This window comes from Melozone crissalis, unplaced genomic scaffold (assembly GCF_028551555.1).
Source record: "Melozone crissalis strain CALT ecotype California unplaced genomic scaffold, PUWL_Pcris_2 ptg000042l_1, whole genome shotgun sequence".
Classification (NCBI taxonomy): domain Eukaryota; kingdom Metazoa; phylum Chordata; class Aves; order Passeriformes; family Passerellidae; genus Melozone; species Melozone crissalis.
The window spans coordinates 26853401-26868279 of record NW_026535820.1 but is presented as its reverse complement, the minus strand read 5'-3'; the positions used below and the strand labels follow the sequence as shown (position 1 = coordinate 26868279).

At 37.8% G+C, this 14879-nt stretch overlaps 1 protein-coding gene across 2 annotated transcripts in view; it reads right to left on the bottom strand.

Moving 5' to 3' along the window:
• DOK6 (docking protein 6) overlaps positions 1-14879 on the bottom strand; it is a 240853-nt gene that overhangs the window by 109387 nt on the left and 116587 nt on the right. The window lies entirely within an intron of this gene.

The following is a 14879-nucleotide window of genomic DNA, read 5'->3' as shown; positions in this document are numbered from 1 at the left end:
AATCTAAAACTTCAAATGGAGACCTGCTTTAGAAAAGGTATTGGAAAAAAAGAAAGCTGTTTTTAAAGCAAACAGGATAATTTATCTGTATGGATTTTGAAAACATTGTATGAATGTACTTGAACTGCAATTACAGAAAACACACTCCTATTTTCCTCCTTCATTGTAATCTTCTTATAGAGAAGACTGAATTGCATTAAATGCCACACTGATTTAAAGAAAAGCAACATATTTGGGGCACTTTTTAAAGCCCTTTAAAACTACATTAAGCACCAATTATGACTGATATTGGGATTATTTAATTAAACTTCTTTGCACAACTGTAGTACAATTTGCTTCTTGGCCTTATTTAAAATAAGAACTTCAAGAATTTAAGGCTGAATATCCCAAATTGACTCATACAGTAAAATTATTACAGGAAATAATTTTTATTTATTTACCAGGGAAAAGGACAAGTTCTGTCTGAGAAATTTATTGCCGTCTTGCTTGGAACTGACACCCAGGATCATCAATTACTGTAAACAGAGGAATCTCAGCTGTCTGGGAATACACTAGTTAGTAACTGGAATATCTGCAATTGGTGTACTGGTGATTCATTTGGATCTCTACCATATCCGTGGCAGTCTTTTAAAATATAGAAGTGTACAACTTGAATTATTGAAATTTGGAGTTATTTCTACCTAAAATTAATTTACTTATGTTCTTAAAATTAAGTCATAGTTTTATATGTTTTCCCCTTAAATATTGGCAGAGAGATTAAAAAACTGAATGGGCTGTGACAATGCATTAAGCAGCTTTGCTCTGAAGGAATAAAAACTGGGACAGCTCTAGAAAAATCTTACAAGAGTCACATAAAACCTTGTCTTTGCCTATCACTACATACCTGCAGCAGTCCAACACATTGCTCAGTCTTAAAATTGCTTTGGTTCTCAACAACTAGACAGCTCTGAAATGCCAATGTAGAAGCTTTACTGATCACCCTGGCTGCAGTGGCCATTCTGATTGCTCAACAGCTCATGGGGCTGTGCTGATGCTGACTCCACTTGACGTTGGGGCAAGCTCTCAAAATGTTATGAAGATGGATGGACAGTGAACACTGAATGTTTACCTTCAGTTTGTTTGGTTATGGTCTGGTTGGATTTTTTTGAATGTATGCAAATTTTCCCAAGGTTTCCATGCCTAGACTCTATGTGAAATAGAATATCCAATGCTGAATACATGGTCAAGTGCACATAAGTAGCACACAAAAATTTCTGTGCTCTTTTACACACACTAGTCTTCTCAGGTTGCTTTCATTCAGTGACAAAAGTGTTTCAAAAGACCTGAAACAGTTAACCTGCCAACAGCCCCATATACTTTACACACCATAAGTAGCCAAATGTAATGCAAGCTGAATAGTGACAGAGAATGAAAAATAGATTGTGTGTTTTAGGTTTGGAGCAGTAAATTATCATGTTCTTCACTGAACTCTCCCCAGGCTCAGCCAACCATACATCATTTGTCAATACTTCAAACTCAATCTATAAATTAAAGCCATGATTTTTGTGCTGTCACTAAATGTATGCTGTTCTCAGGAGAGGTCAGAAACTGCAGAAATCATCTAATTTTATGAGTTGATACATATTCACAAATCCCAGGAGATCTGACCTATATTCCATGTAGATGATCAGAAGTCTTTTTATCTCAGCTGATACCTGGATTCCACTCTAGTGTTAGCAAACTTGTGGACATCAAATGGGGTTTTACACAAATCCTGCAGGGACAGGAGTAGAAATATGCCCAAACACAATAGCTATGAGTTAAGTAATTGTATCTTTTATTAGCTTCAGGGAAAATTTTTAAGTGGAAAAAAGAAAAGTGGAAAAAAGGAAACAGTCTAGAATTTCACCACCTATGTATGTCTCCGCTGGCATATTAGTACCAAGTCAGTAAGGGCCCATACCAGTAGTTTCCAAAAGAGAAGACTGAAAGGATTAGGAGAGAGAGTGAGTGATAACCTAAGTAAACAGGTACATTAAAAACCTGAGAGCCTTAGTACTGCTAGTCTCAATAATAAAAAAAAAAACCCATGAAGGAATAATGGAAGGCAGGAGAAGAAAAGAAAAAGAAAAAGAAAAAGAAAAGAAAAGAAAAGAAAAGAAAAGAAAAGAAAAGAAAAGAAAAGAAAAAGAAAAGAAAAGGAGAGAAAGAGAGAAAGAAAGGAAAGAAAGAGTCATACAGTAGCATTATCTTAGACTTGCCAACAATTTCTTGATACACTAATATTTTTTATATACGTATTGGGTTTATATGGCAAGATTTTGGTAGTGAGGTGTGTTGGAGAAGTGGTTTCTGTAAGAAAACAGCACAATCTGCCCTAATGTTGAACAGAGAAAATTCCAGCCAGCTCCAAGGCAGACTTGCTTCCAGCCAGAGCTGAGCCCATCACCAATGGTAGTCCCTGTGTGAAAACACATTTAAGAAATGATAATGTATGATAGGAAAGAAAACATGAGAGAAACAGCCCTGCAGACACCAATGTGAAAGAAGGATTGGGAGGATGTGCTCCAGGTGTCAGAGCAGACCCCTGCAGAGACAAAATATTATGAATTGACTGCAATCTTCATTCCCCATCCCCTTGTGCTGCTCAGGGAGCAGCCGGGAGTTAAGTTGAGCCTGTGAAGGAAGAGGTCCTGAAACATCTGAAAAATGTCTTCAGATAATTTTTTTGCTTTTCACTATCCTACTCGGCTGCTAGTTAGCCCAAGTCTGTTTTGCCTGTTTTGTTACCTCACAAACAACTCCCTGTACTTACCTTGACTCATTAACTTTTTATTGTGTCTTCTCCCCCTGTCCTGCTGAGTTGTGGAAGCGAGAGAGCAGCTTGGTGAGCACAGCCAGCCAAGGTCAAATCACCACAACATAACCACATATCTTCTGTGTTCTAGATATGAATATTGGAAGCAGAGGCAGTGCAGATTTCTTTTACCTAACAACACAGCCTGGATATTGCCACTGAACATGCCCTGCCTCCTTGCAGGTCAGTGTTTCCCAGTAAGAGCAGGTGGTGATGTTTTGTACTGACTTTGCTGCAAACCAGATGAGAAGCACGGGGAATTTGCAAAGACCTGATGTTTTCCTAACATAAAAGCTGCACTATTTGCAGACTAGAGCTGGCTTGCAGCCAAGACTGGTTATATCTAGGCATGAAGACATAACCAAAAAAAATAATACTTTATTGACTCCTCTCATCATCAGGCAATGAAAATTACACCCTTTGCAGATGACACACCTTAACGAGGTGCTAACATTTCTGCACAGTTTTAAGGGATAAGTCTCAAGACAAGTGATGATTTGCTCTAAAATGTGTTATTCTTAGAGCTGGTTGAGACTTTTCTGAGTAAATCCAGATGCATCAAGACCTAAATGCACTGTCAGAAAACTACCCATCTGCCTGTCCGCCTGGCAGGCTGCTGAAGAATCCACAATTTCAGCATCAGGTGCAGTAGTATCATGTTAATGGGGGTCAGAAGCCTAAAGACTGGGGAAGAATAACTACTCTGATGATCCAGCTTTGAAGTCCTGCCTGAATTTTTAAGGAAAACGTTTTTTTTCCTTTAACAGGAACATTTTAAAAATCTATTTTTAAATTGCAGTCTTCAGAACACAGGAAGTTATAGATTTGAGAGCATACAAATATACACTATTATATTTTGTAGTGATGGGTGCTACCAAATATCAGTCTAGGAAAGAAATCGAATCCATTTGTTCTGACTTTACAAAAAAAATCCCTACTTAAAATACTAATGCTCATTCACCTTTTTTCCCAGGTACCTACCACAGCAGAGGCCCTTATAATAAATTACTCAATTAAAGAACACCACATGCATAATGCATGGGACAGACTAACCAAGATGGAAAAGACAGGCTTTTGTTCTACCTTCAACTAGACACACTATACCATTCTCTTTTCAACCTGATATAAAACTCCTGATATACTTTTGTTTCTTTTAATTATGTCAAAAAACCCTAAAGAGGCAAGGCACAATCCACTAGGAAATGGCTTCAAGTTGCACCAGGGGAGGTTTAGATTAGATATTGGGAAAAACTTCCTCACTGAAATGTGATAAAGCAGTGGAATATGCTACCCAGGGAAACAGTGGAATCACCATCCCTGGAACTTCAAATGTGCTCTTTGTTAAGAATTCACTTCTACGATCAGCCTAATAAAATCAGAGCAAGGTACCTAAACACCTGAACAGGCTGTGGAAATAACAACCTTAAGAACAATGATTATGGGAAAAAGTCTTTTAGAAAATCCCACAGCCTTTTATGTTGTGGAAAGTAAGAAATTACCTTGTTTGATGTACAGAAACAAATACTTATTGTAGTCTGTCCTACAAACATTAATGTTTAGCAACATGGATGTTTAAAAAGTAATTTTAAAGTAAAAACATAAAGTTTGCTTGTAAACTTCATCCTTATCAAGCACAATGTGTTGTTTCATGGCATGACTCCATATTACAACCACATACATGGGTATTTTAGCAAAAATATATTCTATATCCACATATATATCTATAGTAAATGTTTAATAAAGAGAAAAGTTCTCTGCCTGAGATTTTTTCCAGACTTTGACACATTAATTTGTCATCCAGTTAATGAAGTTATCCCAGTCCTTCATCTGCAAACTACCAATTACAACTCAGAATATGAGGAAATTTTATGCACAAAACTCATCAAGATTCTCTGCCTGTTTTCTGTAATCCTTTAATTATTGCATATGAATGCCTTTTGGCAGTGTAGAGCAGGCCAGTATTTTTAAAAACCAGGTGCAGATAGCATGAAAGCATGTTAAAATAGGTCGTGTCTTATTGCTTTACCTTCTAATAAAATGTGTTTACAAGAGAGGAAGTACATTTGGACTTTCACACTTACAACATGATTAAAAATTATTCTAACTTAATTTATGGCATGAATTATACAAAACAATCTCCATATCTTTGTTTCTTAGGACCAGAAGCTATTTATGGCACAGTACTTTTATCAAAACCACCAAGAATCTCAAAATGAGATCAGAAAGAAATCCTGTTGTACAGAGATATACAACATACTAGCAATTTCAGATTTCAGTTTAGGGTAAACAGCCAGAGACTAAGGAAAACCTCTTTTTTTTTTTTTTTAGCCAAACGTTAGACCCTGTTGTTCTGCATTTTTATGGGCTTCTGTCATCTCACTGACATGTACTTTGTTCTAGTATAAAGCATAGAGCTTCCAGATACTAAAATGTTCATTCATTTTTAACAGCTTACAACCCCCTCTCCAAAGTACAATAATCCAAACCAACAAGTGAGCAACTTTCTATTAAAGACCAACAAACCAACAACTAAGACACTTTCTATTAAAGTCCAACAAACTATTCCACAACTTCACATGCCTGAAATCCTAGACTTCAGCATCACTAACCCACCTCTATTCCATGCTTACTTGGAAGGGCAACCGTATGTTGAACTTCCAGGGCAGATGCTTTGAGACTCATGCATTTCTCCTAGTCACTCTAAATTCACTATTCAAGATGGTGCTGACCTTGCACCATCTACCAGATGAAGCTGAAATCTTCTTGATCTCTTCTCTTTGTCTTCTGATCTTGCTGAGTTTCTGCAGGCAGGAAGATTTTTTTTCCTAATTTTTTACTCTCAAGAAGTTCTACATGCACTCTAAAATAGATAATTCATCATTATCTTAGCTATCTTCTTTTTCTTTTGTTCTTATGGGAACAGTTTATATTTAATATAGATTCCAATACCTTTAAGTAAAACTGTGATAAGGAAAGCATAGGAAGCACAGACACTTATAGTGTCTATGCTTCAATATATTTGTCCAGGACAAATGAATAACACTTCTCTGTCTGGGATCATAGAATGGCTTGGGTGGTCAGTAGCTACCAGGGTCCTCATTTCTACCTTTTGGGAAGATGGATACAATATTTCTTTACTCCCCCAGTCACGTGGAACTTGACTCGACTATCATGAATTTCCAATTATGGAGAGCACCTATCCAGACTCACTGTGTTAGACATTATTAAAGAGTCTCCAGACAAGTTTACAGTATGTGAACAGCAAGGGCAACTGAATCCTTATCACCTCTGTAATTTACAGAACAACATAATCAGAGAACCATAATTTAGAGAATCAAAACAAATTTCAGTCTCCAAAGGTTTTGACTTTCAAAGTCTAAACTTTGGGGTTTCCCAAAGACTGCAGTCTTCGAACAAGTTTACCTTTCCCAATTCCTGCATTTAGAAATGTTACAGCTTTCCTACTTAGTTTGTCACAGCACCTGTGCATGCTCCTGCTGAAAATTAACCTTATTTCCTTCCTGTCCCACATTTGCCTTTTAAACTGAGAATGCAGCAGCGTTCCTAGCTCAGGGCCCTACATGGCAGAAGTGCTGAAAAGATGATGACCATTTTGTGTGTCTACTGTTTTCAAATTTAGCATTCTACTAAAAAAAGATGAAAATATGAGTTTGTCTTCCCAAAATATCATTTAAATAATTTTAGAACTAAGTCTGCAAGTCAATTAACAACCTAGAAGTGACTGAAAAGGATGGAAAGCAACAGTGTAGAACCTGATCTATCAACAGCTATGTCCTGAAAATGGAGCACAATTTCCTGCATTCATTCCATTTGCCAGTAATACATATTACCAGTATGTGTCAGAAAATTGTAATACTGTAGTTCAGACAGAAAACCAAGAAAAATGAGGATCAACTGGCAACCAAGAACAATGAGAGGCAGAGTCCAAATATTTCAACTTTATGTATGTTAAAGTCAGAGCAGAGATGCCTATTTACAGGCAAAATGAAAAAAAAAAAAAAAAAGAAACTAAAACTCATCAATACTGAAAAGGAAACTATTTGCCCAGAACAAAAGTATATGCATTCTAAGTAAATTTTAACATTACCACGACTCAGACTGAATTTTGCCCTGAAAGTTGATAGTGTTTCAAAAATTGTGATAAAAAAGGGAGAATGTAAGAATCCAGAGCAACATATTCAACTTCATAAAAAGCCTGTCTTTTCACTGTTTTTGTAGATCTCAGACAATGTGTTACATATGGAAGTGAGAGCATGCATCTGATCTCCAATGAGCCATATGCTTTCTGGAGAGTGCAGGTTCCTTTCTCTCTCTGTATAAACAAACAAAACCAGAAAATAGAAAAGCTAGGGTCATAAATTTTCATATAACAATCCCTGACATGTTAAAAGTGAAATATCCCATGTTTCAGAATAGTTTGGACTACTTGGGTTTATTTTTCTGCATCCAAAATGTGAACTCTGTATTCTTCTTTCCACTGTCCAAACAGTATTTAGGATGCTGTTCTCCACTTTCACTGCCTCCATGATCCTGGAGCTTCAAAGTCACAAAAATAACAGCAAAAACAGGAACTTCAATCTGGTTATTTTAAAATATCAATAACAATTCTATTTTAAGCTTTATTTTTAAAGCTTACATAACCATATGTATTGTTCATTACAACAGCAAGTATGAGCACTGATGCTTCATCTCAAAGTCTCAAAGTTTCACAGTAATTTAAATGCAAAACCTCCAGGCTTTTTAACTGTCAAAGGATACAGTAATATGAATTGCATCTAATACTCCACTGATATCTGTTAAGCTCTTGCAGCACATAGTGGTTTTACTTGTGAAAACTATCAAGGAGAAAAAGCCCAACTCATGATCAGTAATAATTTGCTAATTGTCCAAAAGCTTTTTCAGTAAAAACATGAAATGAACTTGTTGCTTTTCAAATTATACCACCACTGTATTTTTTTAAGAAAAAGCAACACTAACAAATGGCTAAAACAGATTTTAAAAGAAAAATATATACAAATCTAGAAAAAACACGCATTGCCACTCGACACCAACAGACTTTCAATTTCAACTAAGTTAAACTTCGGAGAGTTGTGACAAAACTTTTTTGGAGAGTTATGACAAAACTTGATTATCACAGTTTGACTGCACTCAAAAAAAGCTGAAACACAAGAATACAGAAGAAAAACATATACCTGTTTACCTGTTTATGTTGCAGGTGTATAAAAGAGTTTTATCAAGGCAACCATCACAGAAGCAAGACATTCAAGATATAAAAATGGTGAATTGAGACAAAACAACCACATGAATGCATAAACCCCTAAACCAGAAATTTCAAATAAAGTAACTGATAGACACTTTGAAATAACCCAACTCTATTTTCCCCAGGACTTGAATAGCAAAAGTTTTAAGGAAAAGCCAAAGTATAACCTCTTAAAAATAATGAGGATGTTTCTTGGTTGTAATGACTCTAGAGCTGCAATTCATGCATGCCTGGGAAGAAAGAAACCCCTTCAATTAATGTACTTCTACACAGAGTGGGGCATTGTGCTGAAGAGAACACAAAGGTCAGTATCCCAGGGGATGTCTGCTTTGCTTAACAGTGGCAGTTTTAAGATTTCTCTTAATTTTGCTCCATATGTCACAAATGTGATTTTGCTCCTTATGTCACAACTCATTCTATTCTCAAATCACCAGAATCATCTCTCAGCTCTATTTGTCTCTCTTATTCCTATCTCCATAATATTTTTAACTCCCCTCATATTATTTTTTTGTTTGTTTTTATTTTTTAAGAACTAGATGTAAAAGTTCATCAGTTTTTATCACATTCTGTCATTTAGACATCAGAATAGATTTTACACAAACCTGTGCTGGAGGGGCCACTAAGCATAAAATGCCCAGGGATTGGTATCACTCAGTATTTTGCTGTCATCACTAAAGGAAAAATCAAGCCCCCATATGGTCTGTCCCTGACTAGTGCAAATCAGAAGCAGCATTCCTTAAAAGCTAGCTATTATTCAGGCACAATCATCATCATGCCAGCATCTTCCAAAACAGCACCATAAAATTCTAGATTAAATCACTACTCATGCCCTCCAATTTCATTTTATTGCTGGTCCTGCACAGCCACCATTGCTCACTGCATCACATCTAGAAGTTTTGTGAGAGTTTAAAGGGCATTTCAGAACACCTGTCTCAGTTCAGACACTTGTCTTACAGTCACATTACAGATACCAGGCTTGCAGGAAGAAAGGCATCTTAACAGATACATGCACCCAGGCATGGCTGTAACTGCACAACAAGTGACAGCACATTACCTGAAGGAAAAAAAACCTCAATAATAACAAAAGGTCCCCAACCAAACAAGATCTAACCCAACAACATTTTTAGCAAAGGTATCAAGAAAAGTCAGCATGTCAAACCCAGCAGCTGGAATCCAGAGCTAAAATATCTTCTCTACTTCTTGATTATACACTTCAGAATGAAGAGAAAACCCCCCAAAATTTCATAATTCTTAATAAAAAAACCTCCAAAAACAACAACACAAAAATTCCCTTAAAGGCAGTAACTTTCAGACAATATTCAGAAAGGCTCAAATAGAGATCATGGCATGTTCCTTGTTAGGGCAGCAGCAATTTCCCATGGTTTGAAGAAGAATTCCCACGCTTTAAAGTCTGTTGTAGGTTCACTGAGTTATAGACTACTTTTCATGTTAGTTAATCAGCCCTGACTTCTCATTAGTTTACTTCCACTGAAACAATTCTCATGGTAATGGAGAATTTTAAAATGTTGCTTGCTAATCACCAAAGTCACAAGTTTCTGCCCCTTAGAGAAGATGTCAGAAACAGATATAGTAACAGCAAGAAGCTTTCCTTTCTTCCTGAAGAGGGATAATTCTTCTGTAAAGACTTGTTATCCCATGCTTTTATTCAGGGAACTGTAGCATATGAGACTGATTTGGCTTCAAAATATTTCAATAGGACTTCAGAATGGAGCACATTTCTACAGCTGTTGTAGATGTTGGGAGCACTGGTGGTAGTGATGGGTAGGTGATAACAAAAGCATATGCAGGAGTCTGATTTGTTTTTCTGTAGAATGTTGTCATAGGCAAATGAAGATTACCAACAAGTAGATGCATCTCAGATTACTAATTTGCTGAAATTCTAATGGAAATATAGGGGTTACAGCCCACCCAGAGCTCAGATTTGACAGTAGCTGCCTTGAAGACAATAAGCAAGATGAGGGACTAAAAGCTGCAGAAGCTTAGGAAAAAACCACAGGCTCTGAGCCAGCACACCCAGTGGGCTGGTATCACAGCTCTCAGGCTCTCTGTGGAGAGCTAAAGTGTTCTGCATCTTTAGAGACCTATTTTAAAACAGAATAGTATTTTATTGTGCCTAATTCCACAATTAAGAAAGCTATGTGCCAGGAAAATGTGCTGCTTTTTGGCACTTTAAGACGGCACAGAGGAGAAGGCATCAACTCATGCTATCAAAACCAAAATGATACCTTTATTTAAAATCATTTTATGGTACAACACTGACAAAACCCCTCCCTCACATTGTTCGATCCCTAAAATTAACTCAGCTTTGAGTATTCCTATCTCCTTGTCTCCAAAAAATTGTTGACTCTATGCTCAGCAGACCTTTTGCAACGGGTTTAATGTTACTTTCCTTACTCTCCTTCCATCTGCCCCTGGAAGTCAAGATGATAAGAAACAAGGCATCTGCTTCTGTATATTCAGAGACTTCATGGTAGAAAAATGTCCACATTATGAAACTCTGGAGTCCTAAAAAATTCAAGGTCAAGCAGTTATGATTCTAGAAGATTTTTGCCTTGAGTCAAAACCACTTGAGTGTTTTTTTGACACTGAAGCCACCAGAAAGAAGAGGGATTAGTAAAGTTATTGTGTTAACCAAAGAAGTGGCAAGAAGATTTGCCAAAATAAACACCATTGTGTGTACATCACTGTACACTGTGAGGCTGTAAAAGTCTATGCATTTTTCCATATAAACCAGTGCCGCTAAACAAGAGAAGAAAAGGAACCCATTTTAAATAAGAAGCAAGTTCTTCAAACATTCCTTAAATTTTGTTAAGTTTCATAGAGGAAAGCCAAGTACTTGGCACATTTCAACAGCAGTAAAAATGGTAACAGTTCCTTGTGAGAAGACAGAATTCACTGTGGAAATGACTTGGGAACTAAATTTGTTTTTGGACCCTATCTTCCTAGTTCAGAAAACAAAAGATTGGAGTTAAAGAGAGTCAGATTTTAGTGAAACAAAACTGTGTATCTTATCTCATAGATGTGATGCAGTCTATACTGCTTAGACAGACTGAAGGCATGGAGAAAGGCAAACAAATTGAAACTCCACTATGCTCACAGCCAACATTTGTAGTCATTCAGAAACAGCCAGGTATTTGATGCTTTTATAGCTCAATCTTCTCTGTATTCTCAGATCACATAAGCAATAAGATCCTCTGAAATATTTTTTCTCCAGGCTGAATAAGCCCTCAGTCTCTCTTATTATGTCATGTGCTCCTGACTCTTGGTGCCCCCCCCAGGTTCACTCCTATATGTCAATATTGTGCTGCATGCGCAAAACTGGACATGGCAGTCTAGATGTGGTCCTACAAGTGTTGAATAAAAAGGAAGGATCACTTTCCAGTACCGGCTATGAAGACCATTACTAATGCTGTCCAGGGAGTGTTGTGCACCACGACCTCAGAGCCTTTTCTGCAGAGCTGCTTCCCAACAGCTGGCACCAAGCCTGCCTTATGGCTGGGATTACCATAAACCAGGGCAAAGAGCTTTTGTTCTTGCTGAACTTCACAAGGTTTATGCAAGCCCATATCTCCAGCCTGTCCAGGTCCCTCTGACAGCAGCCCTGCCTTCCCAAATTGGGTAACCCCCACCTGCTGTCACCTGCAAACCAGCTGAGAGTACCCTCCACCCCATCATGCAGATTATCAATGAAGACATTGAATGGTATTGGTCCTAGCACTGCCTCTAGGGATCTACTACATCCTGTCACAACCTTGGTTTTTTAAGTCCAGCTTATTTTCTATCCGCTTTATAGTGTCTTTATTCATCCCATGCCCCACCGATTTCAGGGGCTATGGAGGAAGCTACAGAGGGTATCAAAGACCATTACAATTAAGGTATGTAAGAACCATTGCCTTTCTTTCGCCAGACACCTCATCATAGCAAACATGATTTGCGTATGGGAAGTATTTTTTTCTTCTCCCATTCACCTTGCTGTCCTTCATGTCTTTACATGTGATTTGCTCCAGCAGTGTTCTCAGGGACTGAGGTGAGCTGGCTGGAGCACAGTTACCTGGATCCTCCTTGTCACTCATGTCAGTCAAGCTCCACTAACTTTTGCATGAAATCCAAATGATTTCAATGATGTCTCACTCTGCCTTCCTCTGCCACGAATACTTCATCAAGTTCAGGGGGTGAGGGACCTGGAAGGCCTGAGGACAAGCCTTGCAAGTGAAAACCACAGCAGAAAAGGTACCTTAGCCTTTTTCGTGACTTGTCACTATGTCGACCGTTCCAGCAAGCAATAGGGCCACGCTTACTTAGCCTTTATTTCTCTCCTGATGTGCTTTAAGAAACCTTTTCTATCTTGCACTTCCCTGAGCTGGAGCTTGCTGAACTCCATTCCCATGTAAATAGGCAATGTTTCCGTATCCCTCCCAAGGAGTCAGTCTCTGCTTCATTGTAAGTTTTCTTGTGTGTGTTTGAGCGAGTCAGGAGCTCCACATCCATTCATACTCATCTCCTGTAAAGCTTGTCTTCTGAGAATGGGGAGAAGAGTTCTTGTGCTCAGAGGATGCTGTCCTTGCAGACTAGATAGCTCTCCTGGGCTCCTTTGCCCTTCAAGGATCCACAGGATGCTGCCAAGCATGTCCCTGAACAAAACATCTCCCCTCATCACACTATTGATCATCTGTGTCAAGAAGTTTTCTTCAATCTGTTTCAGAAATCTGGATTGCTTGTGTTCAGCCTTATTGGCCTTGCAGTAGTTACTGCTGAGGTTAAAGTCACCCAGGAACACCAAGGCGGAACACCAAGGCCTGGGACTATAAGGCTTTTCCACCTGCCCCGAGATTGCTTCATCTGCCTTCTCCTGTTGATGAGAAGGTCTAGAGCAGACACCTGCTACATCACCTATCCTGGTCTGAACTATGTTCTTTGTCCACAAGCTCTCCACTTGTTTGACACTTCACCCAGGGTTCTGTCCACTCAAAACACACTTTTGTATAGAGCATAAAGAGAGAGCATCTCATATTGACACCCTGCTAGCACCTTATGGTACTACATGTGCCTTGTATTTACAACTGGGTTCAAGGTTAAGAAGAAAGGGATGAGTGGGCCAGACAAGCTGAACTTCCTAAGGTTTGTCCCTTCTTTGGTCAAAGAATTCTGAAGTCATGACTTGCTCTCACTCTTTTCAAATATACCTGAACCACGGTAATTCTAGGGAAGGAACAAGATCTCATTAGGAAAGAAGGGGAATGTATGCACAGGCAAATGGAAAAATTTCCACAGGACTGACTTCAGTGCTGTTGGAATATAATAAAAATGTTTTTATTCAATTATTAATCATAATATAGAGTCACTATCAATTCTACAGATTAGAATTCAAAATCTTTAATGTGGGCTACTTACCTAATGATTGCTTAAACCAATTGTAGACAGACACAGATTTTCTATGTGTGTCTCTAAACTTAAATTAACAAAAAAAAAGTCTATCTTTCATGATGGAATATACATATTACTGTTTGCAATATCTGATCTAAAAGCTACATAATTCATGACCTTGCACACCTTCAACCTCCTCCACATTTCTCAGATTTTGTTCACTGTATTTAATTTATTATTTAGATTGTACATGATGCAATGTTTATATGATAATATTGATAAAGAATCATAGAATATCTAGAGTTGGAAGGGATCCACAAGGACCATAGAGTTCAACTCCTAGCCCTGCACAAGGCAGTGCCAAGAGTCACACCATGTGCCCAAAAATATCTTCCAAATGCTTCTTGAACTCTGTCAGGCTGGTGCAGTCATCATTTCCCTGCAGAGCCTTTTCCAGAGCTAAACTACCCTCAGGATGAAGAACCTTTCCCCAATTCAAACCTAAACCTCCCCTGACACAACTTCAGGCCATTCCCTGGGGTACTGTCACTGATCACCACAGAGAAGACATCAGTGTCTGTCTCTCTTCTTCCCCTCAAAAAGAAGTTGCAGACTCCAGTGAAGTCTCTCTGTTTCCTCTTCTCCAGACCAAGTAACTTCAGTCACTACTTATATGGCTTTTCTTCTAGGCCCTTCACCATATATACATAATGTTACATATATATTCAAAAAACCCAAAACCTATATACATATACATATACATATACATATACATATATATATGTAGTATTATCTACAAAAACCTTTAAAATGCAAAGTTTCAAATATGTCACTAAAAAAGCACAAACTTTATCATTAAAGAATTTCCCACTCCTTTAAAAAACTTTTTTTTTCTGTTATAATATGCCCAAAATATACCCTAGGACACAGATGTGTGCAATTGTACTTTCAAATAAGAAAATAGTGCACTTTAATTGTGCAGTGCTCAGTGTCTCAAAAGTAACTGCCTGCCATTGTGTACTCTAATGCCCAAGTCTTGCTCTATGCTAGTCTAGTCATTATGCTATGGAGTCATTCAAACCACAGACTGCTTGACACCCTGCTTTAAAATATCCTGAGGTTTTAGCTGGTATTTGCTACTTATTTGCAATGGCATGATAATTATTAGTTTAGCAACTGCCTATAGCAAAGCTTGTTAAAAAAAGAATGCTTCACATCTTGACTTAATAACATCTTACAGGTTATTTTTTACTAGCATTTACAAGTTTAGCTGGAAACCTCCAGTCTTTAAAACATCTGCATGCAAAGAAAAATAATGGAAAAAAGATCTCTGTAACATCCCTAACACCTCTCATCATATATTAAAAAAACCTTATT